This window comes from Pollicipes pollicipes, unplaced genomic scaffold, assembly GCF_011947565.3.
Source record: "Pollicipes pollicipes isolate AB1234 unplaced genomic scaffold, Ppol_2.1 Scaffold_3447;HRSCAF=4054_pilon_pilon_pilon, whole genome shotgun sequence".
Classification (NCBI taxonomy): domain Eukaryota; kingdom Metazoa; phylum Arthropoda; class Thecostraca; order Pollicipedomorpha; family Pollicipedidae; genus Pollicipes; species Pollicipes pollicipes.
Genome location: NW_023596297.1, coordinates 39,262,730 through 39,275,820, shown reverse-complemented (window position 1 = coordinate 39,275,820; position 13,091 = coordinate 39,262,730).

Here is a 13,091-nt window from a genome sequence, read left to right as displayed (position 1 = left end):
ACTTAAATCAGCTCAGTGGCTAAAAAAGGGTGCCCCTAGTCCGAATCATCTGGCGACGGCCCTGAGCACATTCTGCCGTCGTTAGTCGTCTTACACTAGGGCTACATTCTGGGACTACACAGAGAAAAAGGTGTAATGCTCTAACAAAACGAGGTCGGCGTAATTTGGACAAAAAACAATTAAATGAATCAAATCTGTTCATCATATTTTGATGGCGACGCGGCTACACTAAACCAGTGTTTTTTATACTAAGCTAACTGACCTGATGTTTCACCTGAGTATGTTTTTGGAATAGATCCCAAAGGTGGGAGATTCCCTTTACGACTGATTTAAAGTAGGACAGACAAGCAGTTCATCGCAGATATTGTTTAGCAGGCCGCCCATAGCATTTTACAGTCGGGTGTTGGGCACACATGAAACAAATAAAAACATGTTTTCATTTGCTCGTTTTTTTACTTTGAGCATGCAGATTTAGCATACAGCAGGCTAACTGAAAAAATCCTTGAAATTGAGAACGCAAATCTACGTGGCTGAAATCCGGAGAGAGCTCATGTTTTGGCTGTAGGTTAGGTAAACCCTATCGGCTGGGTCTCAACCGGTTTGGAAGTGAAGCCACTGACTATGTCCAACAGATAGCATTGGTAGTCACAGGCATCGTAAGCCTATAGGTGGCACATGTTTTTAATCTAACGCGGCGATACCTCGTCGGTTGTGGCACGTTTGCCCACACGCTCACAATATCAGTGTACCTGACCACCTTAAACTGCGAGCTTTTAAACTTTCCTATTAAACCATCATAAATATACTTTTGAACCGCATTAAGTGATAAAACCTAATTACCACCTCACTTCACATACGCAGTACCTCGCCTGACATATGCACGATTCAAAATCAAACTTAGCCCACAAGAATGGACAAGTGTTGTCAGAAGTGCAATTTCACTGCCAAGAACGGACTAAGGGCTTGGGAGCAGACAAAACCTGGCGTTGTATTATCAGGAAAAAGCCTTCATACACCTCAAGCATGGAAAATGAGAGATGACAAGTAAAGATGGTCTTCAAACTTGGCAATCCAACACTATCTTGGGGTGGACAAATGGTTTACTAAGTGTAGAATGACAAAGTGTACCATAAAGTCATTGTATGAGCTGTCACTAATTATATGACCAGCTTCTTGCCATTTTTAGCCATCCTTACCCTGGTTAGGTACTGGTTGTGGTGAACGAAATTACGTTATTGATATGGTCAATATAGGCAATAATTTATGGATATCTCTGTCCATAAATCATGTTACGGATGACTGGGAGAGGGGGTGAGAATGTAACAGAAGTGCACACGGGATGAAGTGTGATGTTTTGGTCAGTGTAATATTATGCTCAGGTGTGGTTCCAACTGAAGCTAGAATGTTTCAAAAGATGGTGGATTACAGCTGAATGCCGTTGACTCACCGCGTGAGAAGTGGCTAGCTCGTTAATGGCTTTGCATTTCTAGCTCACTTAGGTGACAAAAAGACATGTATGTATGCATGAAGTCCAACTGGCCTGAATGCGTCAGAAAATAAATAGCAAAATAGTGCTTATACGATAGGAAGAGAAACATGTGGACTCAGGAACAAGACAAAGGGCATCTTGCTGCAGATCATATCTTCTGTCCTGATTAGGTGTCCTCTAGTGATGCACTTTCTTGATCTGAATTTTTGTGACCATGTAAGCCTTTACCTTCTGTATAATAGGCCTACCAAAATTTTCGGGGTTAACTTATGTTGCCCCTCCCTGTCAGCAGGAACGCAACGGACCCCTCCGCCGTTCCATCGCTGCACCACCACTGGTTGTATTCAGTCCTGTTTGGTGCCATGTTGGCCTTTTTTAGGGTGAGTGATTTTGTTATGTTTGAAAGCCATTGTGATGCCTAAAGGGCCCATTCTTTATGTTTTACAGGCCCTGCAGTCATATTAAACTGCCTTCATTTAATGGAGCTGGCTGCCTCAGTAATGCACTAGTTTCAGGGGAAAGGCAAATAGGCTCCCAAAGCCCTTTCCTCACTGGTCACACCGCTGTCAGTATCTATATTATCCACTTAAGCCTTAGGCATGATGGTCAAAGCACCCATGCAACTAATGCATCATTAATCGGGTGAAACATTTTATACACATGTTTTTCCCATAAGCCAAGCAAAGCAGAAGATAAGATAACCCGAGGCAAGCAAAGCAGAAATCTTAATAATAAAATTCAATTAACATCAGGGCAAAACCAAAATCCAAAAACCACATTCAACCACACATCATACAACCCAAGAATGACAAAAAAGAACGGCAGGGATGATGATCAAATGAACTGTTTTTTACAACAACAAAAAATCTAGCCTCGAGAACCATGCGAAAACAACAGCCGAGAACATTGGGTGATATTTTGTACCTCGTGCAGCTTAGTGCTCTTAAAGTATCATTTGTATACACACACGCATATATATATATATATATATATATATATATATATATATATATATATGTGTGTGTGTGTGTGTGTGTGTGTGTGTGTGTGTGTGTGTGTGTGTGTGTGTGTGTGTGTGTGTGTGTGTGTGTGTGTGTGTGTGTGTGTGTGTGTGTGTGTGTGTGTGTGTGTGTGTGTGCCGATATTGATATTGATCTTGGCGTTGATATTTTGGCGATATACTTCCGCTTTTACATAGACAATTAAAGAAAACGACATCTGTTTTTTTTGTAACTTCCGGCTAAGTTTTTCCTTCTTTCGAACGTCACTTTTCACCTTGTCGAGTAGATTAGGAAGTATATCACCAAGAGATTTGTGTTATCTTTTGATATATTCTTGGATTAGCAAATCACACGCATCTTTTATTTACTCTCAAAAGCAATAAGGCACATTCTCAAAATCAATAGAAGGAAAAGCAATAGTCTTCCTATAATGTCGGCAACTGACACATTAGAAATAGGACCATAAAAGACAAGCATACCAACAGCGAAAAGCTTCTCATGGGGTTCTCGCCACTGTTTTGGCCTGGCAGATCATCCCCTGGCCGTATAGAAGGCACCGTTATCATTACGCACTGTGACCTACACAATCAAACTAACAAATCACAACACTGCATACCGATGACCTAGTCTCTGCGTGGTCTTGTCAGTGACATGTTTCTTAACTGTGATTCATTGGCTATGTTCCCCAAAGAGAATCGAAAAATTTTATGAACTTGTTTATCACTGGTGCGTAATCATCAATGGGTAGACCATCCAAATGTTAAGTTTTCTTGTGTCGCATGCAGATATCACAATGTCGGTGTTTTGTGAGTATTTGGCGTGCGAGCCGAGTATGGTGGTCGCGTTGCATGAGGTCTCCTGGTGTCCCTTCCGTGAGGTGCATTGTGAGGTGTCGAGACGAAGATGCTTTTGTTACACCAATGCAGGAAACGAAATCTGTAGTCTTCGTTGAGGCGAACTAATTTGTGTACCACATTGGAGCGCTTCAACACCTCTGGCTTGGTGGAGCTGTTTTTTATGAAGAAATCTCTAGTTTGGCGACCTTTTATAATATCTCCAATCTAAGCGTAGTCCCGTTTACCCATGTTGTGTTTTTGGACACTCAAGTTTGCAATGCCCCCTGGTCGGTTCTGTACGCTGGATTTATATGGTCACAGTAATATATGTTGCGGATGTAATGATTGGTAGCTTTTGACGGTATTTCAACGGATTGTAAAGGAAATGATATAGCTTGTTCACTTCACCATCCGTGTATCCGTTGTTCACTAGCATTTGTTTGACACAGTTGACTTCAGCGCTTATAGTTTGAACACTTTCACAATGTCTTACGCACAAGTGCCGAACAAACTAATCAAACTTTTGAATTATCACATCGGAACAACATCGCCAATAGATCGCATAGACAAGACCCATGGCACTGACAGAACCACAACGGGAATGGGCCATCGGCATACAGTGTTGTGATTTACCATGTTGGTTGTGTAGGTAATTGCACGACTAGGGGATGATCTGTTTTTTTTCCAGGCCAAACCGGTGATGAGTGTAATCACAAGGAGGGTTTTTGTTAGTTGTATGCTGGTGTTTTATGTCCAGAGGCCAGTTTTTTTTTTTAATTCCCGTCGCTCCTTCCCAAAAATACCTCTAATCTAATCAAATCTAACTTTTGAATCATTCAATCAAACTAACAAATCTAACCAATCAAACTTTTGAATTATCGCTTCGGAACAACATCGCCAATGGATCCCACAGACAAGAAACATGACACTGATAGAACCACAACGGGAATAGGCCATCGGCACACAATGTTGTGGCTTACCATGTTGATTGTGTAGGTAATTGCACCGCTAGGGGATGATCTGGTTTTTTTCCAGGCACAACTAGTGATCAGTGTGATCACAAGGAAGGTTTTTGCTAGTTGTTTGCTGGTGTTTTATGTGCAGAGGCCACTTTTATAACTAAATTCCGTCACTCCTTGCCAAACAAAATAACTCCACCACAATGATTTCCTCCGCTTGTCGAGTTTTATGGACGGCCCTGACCGCCGACGTAAATTTCGCCGTCGACGGCTTTTTTAGACTCAAAGTCAGCTGTTGCTTATCATAAGTGCCAGATGCTATCGTACCGCAAACAAACGTCTTATTTTTACGATGGTTGATTATGCTCATTGAGAACGACAAATAGCTTGTGTTGTTACCAATTAGGTGCAACAAGTGTCTTTTGTGTGCAATTTGTATTTTTGTTCCGGAATAACATTTTAACATCTATATTCAAAACAATTTCTACCCGAGCAGTAGGCAGTGGTCAAAGGTACACAGGAAGATATAGGCCGGCGTGCGAAACTTTTGCGTTTTCTGGCTAGTTAAAGAAGGCATGAAACATTCCGAGTCGCGTAAAAAACAAATACATTCATGGTTATGCCGAGTAGATATAAAGTAACTGTGGTAAGTAACTCATTGGCAAAATCCTTTGCTGAGACACATGTTAGATCTGAAAAAAATAGTACTGCATGGGTAGGCGCTTGGGCATTGGTCGCTGTTCTGTCCACCTTTGTAGGAACTTGTGTTGAGTAATCTGAGCTGCCCGAACAACGTACTTGGAGCACGGCGGATAACTCCGTGTAAGAGGGTCGGCCCACGTCTAGGGGAGGCTAGGGAGTGGTCATGCCCCCCCCCCCCCCCCCATTCAGTTTGCTGGTTATAAATGGATACTCAACCACAAGCATACCGCAAATAATTCAATGAAAACAAGGGCATGCATATTTTGAATAAATTACCCAGTTATTTCTCGTTGGCGAAATAGTGCACGCAAAATTTGGGGAAATGGCATATGAATTATGTTCATATGCGGTAAGACACCCTATTAACTACCACTGACCGAAATCCCATGGCATATGCACCTCCCCCCCCCTTGCCAGATTTATCTCCTGGTTTAATGGCATTGCTTGCAACCCCGCGTATAAATATTTCACTGCTTGGCGTATGCTTACACGGTACCTGCCTACCAAGGAATACACCTGGGTATCCCTCCATCCTCCCTGGTCTCCCCAGAACCAACCATAGGCGGATCCTGGGGGCGCCACGGGGCAGTGCCCCCCCAAAAAAAAACCTCTAAGAGTATGTTTTGCCCCCCCCCCCCTCCAAACATTCTCAGAACTTTATAAAAGTTGTGTCTACTTACCGTCTGTTTTAACTTTAACTGTTTTAGCTGTTTTGTTTTAACTTCTGTTTAAGATGCAAAAGCATTTCGGTGTTTTTTTCGGTTTTGAATGGTGTCCCTACTAGGTACTCGCGAGAGGCACCATGCACTGGACCTGGGATCCCACAACAGGCAGCTGGAGACGAACGGTTGCCCCCCCCCCCAAAAAAAAAACAACTCCAGGCTAGATCCGCCCCTGGAACCAACTTACACCTTGGTGGCAGAGAAATCGAAAGTAGGTCGTAGAATCTAAGCAAATGGGTCCAGTGGGATGTAGGATCCAGGCAGGCAGGAAGGTTTCTCTCCAGATACACAAATGGTACAGTCATGCATGTCTTCACTTGAAGCAACGCGAGCCCGTTGGTACTGGTCTACGTAGGCACCCATTATCACGATCTGAGTTCAGGGATGTACTGCGGCCAAAATGCCCTATTTTTGACAATTCAAACCTGACAAGCGTATTATTCCTTTTATTCGCTTTCATCCTTTCCAGCTCAAATCCTAATCCGCATTTATCCGCTGTCAATCACATACCCCCAGCTGCAACCGCATCGCCAAAACTGATACCGACAGCTGCTATTTCAAGGACGGCGAGTGCCGAATGCGTCAACGACAGAGCTGACAGCGACGCTTGGCGGTGGTGAACCGAAACAAAAGTTTCACTTCTTGGCGCAAGGGCACCTAAGAGGTGCCATGGTCAGCGCCGACGGCGGGCTGTTCGACAGCCAGCGCGCGTTTTACAGGTGCCTGAGAGGACAATGCATTATAGGATGGTCGTGCAGGTGGACTCCTAGCTACCTACTACCAATGCATAACGCCTACCTTCCTAATGACACGGCTACCACACAAACTGGTAGCCTTTACTTAACATGCCAGATATCTGCTCTGATTGCGTTACATAGCAAATGGTGTCCTACCTCTACTTTTGAAACCTATTTGAACACAAATTAGGCGGAGGCAAGTATGTATTGGAGAAAAAATGCAAACATGACGACAGAAAAAAACACCGTATTTTGCTCATTGCAATGCCAACAACATATAAGGTTCCAAGCAGTTTGCATAATCTTGTTGTCGCTGCGAGTTGATGGACCTGATGACGGCCGTTCGACACCAGGACACCTAGAAATCGGGTAGCGTCTGCTGTCATTCATCTGCAACCAGAGACAGCACATCAATCATGGAATGCATTGAATAAATCACTAACTTCACAGAAAGAGGGGCAAGCAATTACAACCAAGGATGCAAATGGCAAATGCCATCTAGGCTGCGCATAAAAAGAAAACATTTAGTCTAGTGTTAACATCTAAGATGACTAGTTCAGGGGGCCTGTTAAGGTATCTATCCGATGAAGAATTGTGTTGTTCCCCTTTCCCTTGCCACTAGAAATAATACAAATGTTTCAGGTACTAATGCATGATTTCATAGCACTGATCACCACCCAAGCATAGGTCATGAATGGGAAGGGGAGAGGAGGTGGGGGGCGGTGAGAACTGCCTCACAAGTAAGGGGAACTTTTGACATAAACTCCCCCTCCCCTCCATCCAGCACCTAGACAGAGCATGCACTGCTACGCCCTTCATGCATACTGTGTCTTAGCGTGCTACAAGCAGCAAGATGTTGGCATGTGGGTAAAGCTGTGATATATCCAGCAATAGCTTAAATGTTTATAAATTGAGGCTCACCTGTACGCTGTAGCATGTTGCTGAATCCTGGACAATGTTTTCAGCGACGTTCCTTGCAGTCTGTGCTTCTGCGTCTGATACGCTTGGGGTAGAACCAAAGCACTACATGGGCATCTCGGAGCATGATGTACACTGCCGGTCCTTATCAGTAGCCTGATGCAACCTGATGTTGATTTCACCATCAGTCAGGTGGCAACAGAACGATACAAGCTAAGCGGTGAAGATGCGTGCACTCTGACGCTAGGTTTCTGAGCCATTGCAACCTACTTAGTGCGCATTTTGATAAAAGTACGCCAGCCTTGCTTAAAAAAATGCAGCGATGCGGTTGATTTTTTTATCGGCCCATTTTCTACAACTGCGCATCTACCATTGCGCTTCTCGCCGCACATTTTTGTTATAAAACTCGATGGAGGAAAATCGCTCCCGACGACGGAGGATTTTCGTGGAGGAATTTGTTTTGCTCCGAATTTTATAAAACTCGAAGGAGGAAAATCTGAAAGAAATTCCCTGCGCTGACAGCATTAAAAAAAGAATAAAACTGGCTATTTTGTATGTGCCAGTTGCCGATTCGAGATGATGAGCTACTATTGGTTTTGGAAATAGATGTGGCATTAAGGTATATATATATATATATATATATATATATATATATATATATATATATATATATATGCATACATAACGCTTGCAACCGATCCGGCTCGACGCGTTCCTCACCATTTTCCGAGGTCTCACCGCTCCTCCTACGCAAAAAGTAAAGTTTTGTCTGTGCCCTGTGGCAACGATTTCCCTGTTCTTGACTCTCAGAGTACTGCAAGAGGTCATGGGGCGTGTCATTTGGGTGAGACCAGTCAGCTAACACTAACAGCCCGGTGAGCCGGCGAGGTCGTGACGTCACGCGGTCGTGGACCCCTGGCGTTGGGCGGAACGGCGGCGGCCGTAGCGCCCCAGCAGCCCCCGACCTCGGGCCCCGGCCGATCTCCGGTTACATAAGCCTCGTCGTCGTGCCGACCGAAACTGCGTAGGCGGGCTGAGCACTGCAGGCTGGCTAGTGACAGATGCGACGCCACCGGCATAAGCTCAGCACCAGGCAAAGAAGGACGAATTTATTGCCGAACAAGTGGTCATGAAATTTTGAGGTATACCTCAATTTTTTTGGCGTCGGCCTAAATCTATGCGCATACGCTATGCGGTTAGTTTCCTTCCGTGTATGATGGAAATGAGGTATCTCAACTGGATAAAAGCACTTGGATTTTGTTCGTTTCTTTGAACAGCGTGAAAATACTCTGAGCGAAACATTAGGCCAGATTTTGTTGTGCGATTAATGTTAGCAAGTACCCAGATAGATACCAACTTCGGGCAACCGGTCGTAATGGTACCGGACACCGAGCTATGCTCAAGCCGACGGATCACAAAAGGGAATCCCGTCACCGATGAAAGCGAGAATGTCCAGTCCTGCGCGGCAGCAATTTCTTCGCTTGCTATCATGAGTACGGTTAAAAATGTCTAGCATTTTCAAGATAGACTTGATGCTTAACCCCGTAATGTATACTGATCATTATTTTGAGGCATATTGAAGGTCGACTATTTCCAGAGCAAACTGTAAAACGACTCAAAACGACGCGGTAATGTATTTAGGATTTCCAGTTTGATGGCCAAAGACCAAGAAGGGCAAGCCAGATTCGCGAGCGGCGATTAGGAGCCGCGATGGGTTGGAGCTTTTCACAAACGACCGTGTGCCCTCGACAGCCAGATGATGACATGTGAATAAGCAAAAGAGAATCATATCATTCGGTAGTAAAATCCTACTTTGAATCGGCGGATATTTTTATCCTGACGTCGCTCTCTTGTACTTTACTTCCATCACTGTCATTTTGACGGCGCGTCAATTCAATCAATTATCATCGATAAGATATGACATGTTAGGTTAGATAGTATTGTATAGATTTCATAACTAGTGGGATATGCCGGTATGCTTGTCTCATTTCCTTGAGCATGAGAGCTTCTTATCCAGTGGTGCAGCCAGCTAAAAATAAGCGTTCATGGCTACTACCCACAAAATAATGCCTTTGCTTATGGATGTTGTCAGCTAGGCGTACAGCCTTCATTAAACATCCATCGCGACCAATCACCCTGTATGACGTGACGCGAGCGAGGCGATCGCATGCATGGATGTCCTCCATGTTATGCAAATGACAACAAAAATTAAGCTGATGAAGCCCCTCAATGTGATGATCGATTTGTTGCCAGCGTTTATATGCTAGCAGCTTGTATATAAGCAGCTTTAAAAACTGCTTCGAAAGTCCCTTACTGAGAAAAGACTGAAAATGAGAGCAATTTGAGTGGTGCCTCTAAGCCCCCGCTCTTAGAATCGTTTTACTGAACCGATATAATCAGTGGTAAATCGCACGCCCGACTCTATTTCGGTGTCCTTTTATGCTGAGCCTATAAAGCAGAGCTTTTGATTCCGGAGTTAGATCACACCGCCATTCCAAATGCACTGACGGCCGACTCTGCATCAGAGTGAAATGGTACTGACGTGGAGCTCCTTTGGTCCCTGAGTTAGCAAGTGCTACATCACACCGCCGCGTAAAAATACTCCGACTCAAAGGTAGGAGTGTGATTTGACATCACTTACACCAATTGAAACTAGAGTGAAAAGGCTAAAGAAGGGGAGCTTTACGCCAGCACTCAAATCGCACACATTTTCAAAATAAATGTTATCAGAAGGTCAGTACCGTTTTAAAGAGTTCGGGGTAACGCCGCTCCCACCCCCCTCGTTCTGACCACTTTGTAACACCCAAGTGTGCACTGGCGCCAACGTTCAGGCGCAAGCTCTGCTTGGTCGGAGATGTAACACCACGGTCGGTATTCAGCACTGACCAAAATGTGACTGAGCAGAGTACACTGCTAGTGATTTTGCTAATTTTGGGTCAACATTACGAGACGTTACCCAAGCTTTGTCAAGGATTAGATGAAATCATACCGTGTCATGCCGTACATGTATGTGCATATGCTGCACTTGGCGTCTGGCATTGAATATTCCTTTATATTTCACAGCAACGTGATGTGTACAACAAGCTGGCTATCTGCCAAATTCTGATAAATGAAAATTCATGAAGAGCCAAGACGTTCCTTTTCAAGGAAATACTTGAATACTGTTTCGGATGCAGTATTTTACTGCTGACAACACCTTTATTTCGATATACGTTGCAGATTCCTTCGCGAATCACTATTATTTTTCCAGTTACAAGATATTCGCTTCGTTCGCTTCATTAACTATTCCTGTCCGATTTTGTGCTAAACACAAACGTTACTGCGGCGCTGTACCGCAACCATGTAGCAGGACAACGGCATGATCTTGAAAGGAGTGTTCACATATTTGGAGTCATTGAGGCAAGCATTAGATGTGATAAAATAAGCATTCCATTGAAATCAACAAATCTTTATGATCTGTAACGATGCTCCACAACCGTCGTTGTTTGATTTCATCATGAAACGTTTGCATTCCGTAGAAATGCTGCCAAACTGACCGTGCGAAATTGTCACTCTTTTGTAGTGTTTGAATCTCCGGAGATATGGTCGTGGCAGTGCTAGAAGTGTTGGCTAAGCCAAACATTGCGTTATGTGCTCGTGTGTTGGACTATCTTGCGGTGTTCTGGCGTATTTATCCGTGAACTTAAGTTGTTTACTTGCATCCACATACTCGGTTATTGCGCTACTTCTAAACAATTCGATTGCAAGATTGGTTTCCGTAATGACTAGGATCCATGTCAAACTTCTTGCATTGTGTGCACAAAATGCAATTGACTCCTGATCCTCTTATCCTCTGTCCTTGTTTTATCCTGAATCCTCACGGCGTCCCGCTTATCCGGGGCAGGCTACATGCACCAGCCACGGGTGGACCGAGAGGCCACCTGGAGAGGGAGACCCCGGCCGGGCGCCCAGCGCACACTCACAGGGGTCCCGCGCGGGCTAAAGCTCGGCGGTTGGCCTCCCAGGCGCATGCAGTCGTGCCCTACCGGTATCCATTCTCCTTCATCTCATACCCTAATATGATCATTTCTGGTCGACAGGGCTCTAAGCCGAACAACCAAACAGCGAAATCGTGATTGAACATTCGACACTCACACCACTTTCTGCTTACCCCGCATTATCGCAACACCCCGCTTGTCCGGGGCAGGCTGCATGCGCCAGCCACGAGCGGGCCGAGAGCCCCCTGGAGGGGCGCCCGTCCGAGTGCCCGACGCATACCCCGTACAGGGGGTCCCCGAGTGGGCTTAGAGTCTCGACGGTTGGGCCACCAGGCACATGTAGTTCTCCTCCAGCGTTATCCGTTCTCCTTCATCCTACAGCCCTGAAATCATTATTTCTGATCAAAAAGTCTCTAATTTCTTAAGCGAAATAAAAAACCGTGGTTTAAATTTGCACAGCCTGATCAACCTTGATTGAGAGTCAACTGACCTTTTTATTGTTTTATACCAAGAACCTATTTATTGTTTTGGGGCACCAAATGGACTCAAAACTGCATCCCCCGGTTACCGCCTTATTTTGTGCATCACAAGTGCCACCCTCCGGAGAACTCACCCCAGTCCAATCCATGGAGCTTCTGGCCGCCAGTTGGCAATTGAATTGGGCCTTGGTTTGGCAGATTACCCGACGGGACAAAATGGTCGGATCGATGTAGCCTACGGCGGTGTACCGGAGTGCGTGCGGGCGTAACTCCATCTCCCTGCGTGAGATATCTTTAAGGAGCGGTTGGGTATAGCAACGCAAGGATCTTGTAAGACTCCCAAGGTCCTCCGCCGGCGCTCCCGACCCGGACCTGGCCGGGCACATTCGCGCGGCTCCATCTAATGGGAACAGTCCAGTCAATGCACACTAGGGCCTAGTCATTCATTAGAGCTCGACCCTGACGACTGCTAGCTTCATAATGCGAAGAGTACCGCTGGTTTGTTCCACCTTTGCCCGGCAAATACTGGATAAGACTCGTTTAATCCTAAAATCAAATGCTGTCAAAGAGCGCATCATAATTCACGCTCATAACTTTTTGGCTATTCATATTGAATGCAGCGGATGAATGAACACCAATATTTTTCGTTTGACAGCAGGCTTCAGTTATACGTCTGCCGACTGTGCAACGTCATCTCGCTAACGCAGGAGCAGGATCAGACGCACTCCAGCGTGTCCATAGTCTCCATCGCTGGCCTCAGCAGCCGGAGTACCGCATGGATGATGCCAGCATCCAGCTGGGACTTGGAAGCCATGTATCCACCTTGATAGCGCGCTGTTTGAAGGCAGGGATGTATATGACATTCTGGGCGATTGCATAGGCATTCCAGCTGATAGAGCGTGGTGCGACAGTATTGGCGACAGCCAATTCCTTATCGACCCTTGGCCAGTCGACGCTGACTGAGCTGCCAAGTTGGGTGGCTGAGTTTCTGCTGGCTAAAGATGCCTTTGGTCTGGGCGTGCTGCAGATCCCGAGTATTCCGCAGGAGCTGACACACCTGGCGTAGTGGGCGAGCGATCACCGAGGCCTGTTCAGACGGCTAGTTCGGTACTGGGTATGCGACTTCATCCGCCGAAAGTCAGACGGGCCTGCTCTGTACACCATAACCGGCTGGCTGAAACTGTAAGCTGGCTGCTGCCAACAATAGCGCAAAGATCTTGTGTGTTGCAAAATGTGTGCAACTGTAAAGGCGCTCTTTCGACTGCAGTGAA